The 8,553-nt window shown below is 47.6% G+C and overlaps 1 pseudogene; it reads right to left on the bottom strand.

Moving 5' to 3' along the window:
* Window positions 1-3,830: 3,830 nt before the first annotated feature.
* LOC116473520 (large ribosomal subunit protein uL22-like) lies at window positions 3,831-4,434 on the bottom strand (annotated as a pseudogene).
* Between the last annotated feature and the right edge of the window lie 4,119 nt (window positions 4,435-8,553).

The raw sequence follows: 8,553 nt of genomic DNA, 5'->3' as shown, positions 1-8,553 counted from the left end.
TAGGTTCAAGCGATTCTCCTGCCTCAGCCTCCATAGTAGCTGAGATTACAGGCATGTGCCATGACATCTGGCTAGTTTTGTATTTTTAGTAGAGATGAGGTTTCACCATGTTGGTCTGGCTGGTCTCAAACTCCTGGCCTCAAGTGATCCACCTGTGGGATATGATGAGGTTTCTCTTCAGATAACCTGATCAATCATTTATTCTTTAATTCATAATACCCCCCCCTTTTTTTCTCCTTTTTCTCCTTTTCTCCTTTTTGCCTTTGTTAGATGCCCAGGCACGCCGCCACAGTACCAGGCGTTATCAGTACCAGCTCACATTCCTTTCCTTATTTGGAAAGAGGACTAACTTTCTAGCTCATTACAGACACCCCTTACCCTTCCTCTCTACTTTCTTTTACGTGCCCACCCTATCTAAAAAAAATCAAATGTTTAGCCAACAGGGATTAGTTGAGATTGTATGACCCGACCCCGGCCAATGGGGAAAGGGTACGGGGCAGAACTTGCATAAGGAATAAAGGCTCTCATGCCCCTTTGTTCAGGTGTGCTCTCATGGCAACTGGCCAAGGAGGCATCCCTCTGCACAGAAATAAAATTGCTTTGCTAAGGATCCTTGGTTCAAGTGTTCAATTTCCTTAGGATTTTGAGCGTTATTCCTAACACACCTGCCTCGGCCTCACAAAATGCTGGGGTTACAGGCGTGAGCCACTGCGCCAGGCCTATTTTTTATTTGTTTATTTATTTTTGAGATGGATCTCACCCTGTTGCCCAGGCCGGGGTGCAGTGTCAAGATCTTGGCTCACTACAACCTCTGCCTCCACGGTTCAAGCGATTCCTCTGCCTCAGCCTCCTGAGTAGCTGGGATTACAAGAGTGCAACCATGCCCAGCTAATTTTTTTATTTTTAATTTTTTTTAGTAGAGACGGGGGTTTCAGCACGTTGGCCAGGCTGGTCTCAAACTCCTGACCTCAGGTGATCCACCAGCCTTGGTCTCCCAAAGTGCTGCGATTACAGGCATGAGCCACTGCGCCCAGCCAAGATTTGATTATTTCATTGTGTAGAGACGAACTGGCCATGTTGTCTTCTGATTAACCCCTGTTCTAGGAAGTAATGCATTTTTGATACGTATATTATGTAATTCCAGCACTTTGGGAGGCTAAAACAGGAGGACCCCTTGAGTCTATGAGTTTGAAACCAGCCTGGGTAACGTAGTGAGACCTCGTCCCCACAAAAAATTAAAAAATTAGCCGGGCATGCCTCTGTTAGTCCTAGCTACTTGGGAGGCTGAGATGAGAGAACTGCTTGAGCCCGGGAGGTTGAGGCTACAGTGAGCCAAAATCGTGCCACTGCACTTCAGCCTGGGTGACAGAGCCAGACCCTGTCTCAAAAATAAATAAATAAGTAAATAGGCCACGTGCAGTGGCTCACGCCTGTAATCCCAACACTTTGTGAAGCCGAGGTAGGCAGATGACCCGTGGCCAGGAGTTTGAGACCATCCTGGCCAACCTGGTGAAACCCTGTCTGTACTAAAAATACAAAGATTAGCTGGGCGTGGTGGTGCATGCTGGTAATCCCAGCTACTCAGGAGGCTGAGGCATGAAAATCTCTTGAACCCTAGAGGTGGAGGTTGCAGTGAGCCGAGATCACACCACTGCACTCCAACCTGGGCAACAGAGTGAGACTCTGTCTCAAAAAATAAACAAATAAATAACAATAAAACAAGTATGATAAAGTGTTAATAGGCCGGGCACAGTGGCTCACGCCTGTAATCCCAGCACTTTGGGAGGCCGAGGCAGGTGGATCACTTGAGGCCAGGAGTTTGAGACTGGCCTGGCCAATCTGGCGAAACCTCATCTCTATTAAAAATACAAAAATTAGCCAGGCATGGTGTTGTGTGCCTGTAGTCCCAGCTGCTTGGGCGGGTGAGGCACAAGAATCCCTTGAACCTGGGAGGCAGAGGTTGCAGTGAGCCGAGATCGCACCACTGCACTGCAGCCTGGGCAACAGAGTAAAACTCTGTCTCAAAAAAAAAAAAAAAAGAAGAAGAAAAAAAGCCAATAGGGACCAAATACAATGGCTCATGCCTGTAATCCCAGCACATTAGGAGGCTGAGGTGGGAGGATTGCTTGAGCCCAGGAATTAGAGACCAGCCTGGGCAACACAGCAAGACCCTGTCTTTATTTATTTATTTAAAAAAAAAAAAAAAAGACAGAAAGAAAGAAAAGGAAAGAAACAACAATAGAGAGCCACCAAGCAGGGTGTGTGTGTGAGATGGGTGGAGGCTTGCTCTGGAAAGGCTCATCTGACAGAGCAGAGGAGACGGGGAGCAAGTCAGTTGTAGGGAGGAACAGTAAGGCTGTTGGTCAAGGTTTTCTATTGTTTTCATTAGCAAGCTGACAATCAGTGCAACTTTTGTGACAGAAAAATGGTTATGACGGCCTGGTGCAGTGGCTCACGCCTGTAATCCCAGCAATTTGGGTGGCCGAGGCGGGCAAATCACCTGAGGTCAGGAGTTCATGACCAGCCTAGACAACATGGTGAAACCCCGTCTCTACTAAAAATACAATGATTTGCTGGGCGTGGCGGTGCACGCTTGTAATCCCAGCTACTGAGGAGGCTGAGGCAGGAGAATCCCTTGAACCCGGGAGGCGGAGGTTGCAGTAAGCCAAGATCATGCCATTGCACTCCAGCCTGGGCAACAAGAGCGAGACTCCATTCCCCTGCCAAAAGGAAAAGAAAAAGAAAAATGGTTATGACATGACCTTCCCAGAGGCAGGTCCGCAAGATAATTCAGTTTTCAGTTTGTCCCAATTCCCAGTTTTCTGGGAATTCTGACCTCCCTAAAGACTTTCTGTTTCTGTTTGAAGCTCTAGGCTGTCCATGGACCTTCCTTCTGGCCCTCAGCCACCACCCAAAGGATGCAACTCCAGAATGAACACACTAGGAGTCAGGAAACTTGGTTTCTAGCCCTGCTTTTGCCACTTTCCCTCTCTGTGCCCCAGGCTCCTCATTTGTAAATTGGTTGTGTTGGTGTGATTGTTTTCCAGGCTTCCTTCCAGTTTCAAAGCTTTTTTTTTTTTTGAGACAGGGTCTCACTCTGTCACCTAGGCTGGAATGCAGTGGCACAATCACAGCTCACTGCAGCCTCGACCTCCTGAGCTAAAGCAATCCTCCCACCTCAGCCTCCCAAGTAGCTGGGACCACAGGCGTGCACCACCACAAATGGCTAATTTTTATTTTATTTTATTTTATTTTTACTTTTGTAGAGATGGAGTCTCTCTGTGTTGCCCTGGCTGCTCTTAAACTTCTGGGCTCAAGTGATCCTCCCTCTTCGGCCTCCCAAAATGCTGGAATTATAGGCGTGAGCCACTGCTCCTGGTCTCAAGACTTCTTCTTGAATCTGGTCTTCTTGCAAACAGCCTTCTAGGTCCTCTCTCAAATGTTCATTTACCCCTTGACTCACAGTGTCTTTATGATCTTGGAAACCCTCCTCTGTTCTATCCATTCTCCTGTCTTACCTCCTTCCTCCCCTGTCAAGAGTGTCACTGCAGTGTCCAGATCCAGCTCCTGGCTGGGACATGAAAGAGCCCTGCTGACAGGTAAAGGCCTCTGAGCCTTAGGGGGTGAGCTTGTGAAAGGAGTGACAGTTGCCACTTCCCTGGGTTGTGATAAAGAACAACAGACTGCCTTGTGGAATCACCCAGCCCGGGGCCTGAGCACCAGGCACCCAGCTCACCTCTACACTTCCTTTTCTCTGAGCCTTATTGAGTTCTAGGGAAAATTCAAAGTTTTTTTTTCCCCTTTTAATTGCACGTATTTTAATGCTGAACTTACTTTCGTGCCATAAGTTTTTGTTTCTTCAGTTTCTTCTGGGATATCTTTTTCTTCTGGGCAATCTCCACTTCTGGTTTAGGAAGAATCTGTTCCTTTTCAGTAAGGACCATCTTGATGTGGCAGGGAGAGCTCATGTATGGGTTAATCCGACCATGAGCTCTGTAGGTCCAGCGGCGCATCTTAGGTGCTTTGTTCACTTGGATATCCTCAATGACCAGAGAATCTACATTGAAACCCTTAAATTCAGCATTACTCTCTGCATTTTTAAGCATGTGCAGCAAAAATTCAGCACTCTTTTTGGGCCACCAATCTTGTGTCCAGCCCCACTGCTTGGCCTGGGTACACCTGCCAGCTCTACCGTTGTAATGTCGGAATGGTATGCACTGTTTCTGTAAAGTGACATCTTTCAGATACTTCGTGGCTTTTCATACATGCATATCCATGATGGCCTGGGCAGTTTCATGAGTGTTCTTAAAGTGAACACGAAGATTGGAACCTCTTGATTTGCATGATTTTGTGGGGTTCTCTGGGTCAAGTGAATAGCGAACCATTTTCACAGATTACCTCAGGCTGCTTAGAGAAAGAGAAAGAGCGGTGGCTTCTGGGAGAACTCATGAGAACTTCGAATTCAAAGTTTTACACACATCACCCCCTTGAGTTCTCACAATGAGGTTGGAATTTGTTCTCCTTTGACAGATAAGGAACTGAACGCTCAGAGGAGCTACACAACTTGCCCAAGGTCACAGAGGAAGATCCAAGAAATTCACAACCAAGCCATGAAAAGGAATAGTTACTCAGTATCCTATGCACCCAGCACTGACTTTTTTAAAATTATTATTATTTTTTGTTGAGACATAGTCTCGCTCTGTTACCCAGGCCGGAGTGCAATGGCGCCATCTGGGCTCACTGCAACCTCCACCTCCCGAGTTCAAGCAATTCTTCTGCCTCAGCCTCCCAAATAGCTGGGATTATAGGTGCGTGTCACCATGCCCAGCTAATTTTTGTATTTTTAGTAGAGACAGGGTTTCACCTTGTTGGCCAGGCTGGTCTTCAACTCCTGACCTCAGGTGATCTGCCTGCCTTGGCCTCCCAAAGTACTGGGATTACAGGTGTGAGCCACCGCGGCCAGCCCCAGCACTGACTTTTAAAAATGCTCAGTGGCGCCGGGCGCGGTGGCTCATGCCTGTAATCCCAGCACTTTGGGAGGCTGAGGTGGGCGGATCACCTGAGGTTGGGAGTTCAAGACCACCCTGACCAACATGGAGAAACCCAGTCTCTACTAAAAATACAAAATTAGCTGGGTGTGGTGTCTGTAATCCCAGCTACTCGGGAGGCTGAGGTGGGAGAATCACTTGAACCCAGGAGGCGGAGGTTGTGGTGAGCCGGAGAGCGTGCCATTGCACTCCAGCCTGGGCGACAAGAGCGAAACTCCGTCTCAAAAACAAACAAACAAACAAACAAACAAAAAAATGCTCAGTGGCTCACGCCTGTAATCCCAGTACTTTGGGAGGATGAGGTGGGAGGACCGCTTGGTCACAGGAGTTTGAGACAAGCCTGGGCAATATGATGAAACCCTGTCTCTACAAAAAAATACAAAAAGTTACTGGGCATGATGGCATGCGCCTGTGGTCCCAGCTACATGGGAGGCTAAAGCAAGAGGATCACCTGAGACCAGAAGTTTGAGGCTGCAGTGAGCTGTGATCATACCACTGCACTCAGTCTGGGTGACAGAGCGAGACTGTCTCAAAAAATAAAATAATAAAATAAAATAATATATATAAATACACACTGTGATCCCCACTGCTAGACTCCACACAGGCCCTGAAGAGTGGACAGAGCAGAGTAAAACACACTGCTACTGGGGGGAGCCTGTCCGGGGGTGCTGGTGCACAGATGGGGAGGCTAGGGCAATGGGGTGGGTTGTGCTCAGCAGCCTGGGACAGCAAGAGAGAAAGAGGTGGCATTTGCTGCTTCCTAGGGAAGAGTAGGAGTTCCCAGACTCCCTCATTCACTGAGAACATCCTGACATTTCACCTGGGGGCGAATTGTTGCTGGTGGCGGGACAAGGCAGAGGAGGGCCTTCCAGGCTCCCTCAAAGACATGGAGTCAAGAAGCTGAGGCATATAGCTTTCCTGTTCTCCCAGGGGAACACACTCTCCACTCTCCTCCCCCTCTAGCCTGGACAGCATTGCATTCATTTTTCTCTTGTTTTTTTTATGTGTGTGTGATTTTTTTTTTTTTTTTTTTTGAGACTGAATCTCACTTTGTCACCCAGGCTGGAGTGTAGTGGTGCGATCTCGGCTCACTGCAACCTCCACCTCCCAGTTCAAGCAACTCTCATGCCTCAGCCTCCTGAGTAGCTAGGATTACAGGTGCGTGCCACCACGCCTGGCTAATTTTTTTGTATTTTTTTTAGTAGAGATGGGGTTTCACCATGTTGGACAGGCTGGTCTGGAACTACTGATCTCAAGTGATCTGCCTGCCTCGGCCTGCCAAAGTGCTGGGATTACAGGCATGAGCCACCGTGCCCTGCCTCATTGTTATCTTTTGGCATTTAGCTTCTCTGTTAATATTACGGTCATGTCATTCATATGTTCATTTGCAGAATGTACATTTCTTTTCTTTCCTTTCCTTTTCTTTTTTTTTTTTTTTTGAGACAGGGCCTCACTCCTCACTCCAGTCTCCCAGGCTAGAGTGCAGTGGCATGATCACAGCTTTACTGCAGCCTTGGCCTCCCAAGCTCAAGCAATCCTCTTGCCTTAGCTTCCCAAGTAGCTGGGACTACAAGCACACACCACCATCCCAAGCTAATTTTAAAAATTTTTTGTAGAGACAAGGTTTCCCCATGTTGCTCATGCTGGTTTCAAACTCCTGAACTTGAGCAATCCTGTTGAGATTACAGGTGTGAGCCTCCGCACCTGGCATACATTTCTTGAATGCTAACTATGCACACGACACTCTGTACGCTAGTTGTATGAGGCACACAGATATGAATAAGGCATCCTAACCCCCGATGGCCACTAAGAGGGAGCTACATACTAAATAATCATAATACGAGGAAGAAGATGTTAAGTGGTCCAACTAAGGTTAACATAAAGCATTATAAAAGTTCAGAGAAGAGAAAAATAATTTACAAAGGGCAGTCGGAAAAGGTTTCATGGAGGAGGCAACATTTGTGTTCACTATTGAAGGAGAAAGGACAATTTTTAAATGTAAGGAATAGCTGGGTGCAGTGGCTCATGCCTGTAATCCCAGCACTTTGGGAGGCCAAGGCGGGTAGATCACCTGAGGTCAGGAGATCGAGACCAGCCTGGCCAACATGGTGAAGCCCCATCTTTACTAAAAATACAAAAATTAGCCGGATGTGGTGGTGCACGCTTGTAATCTCAGCTACTTGGGAGGCTGAGGCATAAGAATCACTTGAACCTGGGAGACAGAGGTTGCAGTGAGCTGAGATAGCACCACTATACTCCAACCTGGGCAACAGAGTGAGACTCCGTCTCAAAAAAAAAAAAAAGTTAAGGGACAAGCTGAGATGGGCTTTCTGGTTAGAGGGCACAGTGTGAGCCAAAGTAGGCTCTGCAAACGTTTGGATTATGTGACCCTTTAAACTTGTGAGGCCATGTTGGTATAGCTGGCTCACTACTACCTCCCCAGCATCTGGCCTGGCCTGGCCTGGCCTGGCCTGGCACATGGAAGGCACTCAGTAAAAATGTGTTGCTTTTTTTTTTTTCTTTTTTCTGAGACGGAGTTTTACTCTTGTTGCCCAAGCTGGGGTGCAATGGCATGATCTCGGCTCACTGCAACCTCTGCCTCCCTGGTTCAAGCGATTCTCTTGCCTCAGCCTCCTGAGTAGCTGGGATTACAGGCATGTGCCACCACGCCTGGCTATTTTTTTTTTGTATTTTTAGTAGAAATAGGGTTTCTCCATGTTAGCCAGCTGGTCTTGAACTCCTGACATCAGGTAATCTGCCCACCTCAGCCTCCCAAAGTGCTGGGATTACAGGCATGAGCCACCGCACCCGGCCTAAAATTTGTTGCTTTGATCAGTGGTTTAGTTTGGCTGGAGTGTAGGGAGCTTGGAGAGGGACAATGGGCAGAAGGAAAATCTTAGTTATTCATTGCCTCACAACAAATTACCTCAAATCTTCGTGGCTTACTACAACAATAAACATTGATTATCTCTCACAGTTTCTGTGGATCAGGAATTTGGGAATGGCTTGGCTGGGCGGTTCTGGCTTGAAATCTCAAGAATTTTAATCGTATTGGCTAGGGCTGCATTGTCTGAGGGCTTGGCTAAGGCCAGGGGATTCCCTTCCAAGGTCGCTTACTCACAGGGCTGCCAAGTTGATGCTGGCTTTGGCAGGAATCTCGCTTCTTCACCAGGTGGGCTCCTCCACAGGGCTGCTTCAGGGTCCTTATGATGTGGAGACTGACTTTCTCTAGAGTGAGTGGTGGACATGGAGGCATGCACCTGTGGTCCCAGCGTCATGGGAGGCTGAAGCATGTAGTGAGTGATCCAAGAGGCAGGTTGTAGAAGGGAGCTGTAACCTCTTCACAGCCAAGCCTTTGAAGTCACTTCTATAGCATCACTTCTGCTACATTCTGTGCACTAGAAGCAAGTCATTTAAGTCTGACCCACTTTCAAGGGAAAGGGAATCAGCCTCCACCTTGGAAAGGGGAAATAGCAAAGAATTTGCAGGCGTATTTTAAATCACC

This window comes from Hylobates moloch, unplaced genomic scaffold (genome assembly GCF_009828535.3).
Source record: "Hylobates moloch isolate HMO894 unplaced genomic scaffold, HMol_V3 SCAFFOLD_8, whole genome shotgun sequence".
Lineage (NCBI taxonomy): Eukaryota > Metazoa > Chordata > Mammalia > Primates > Hylobatidae > Hylobates > Hylobates moloch.
This window is presented reverse-complemented; position numbering and strand designations above follow the sequence as displayed.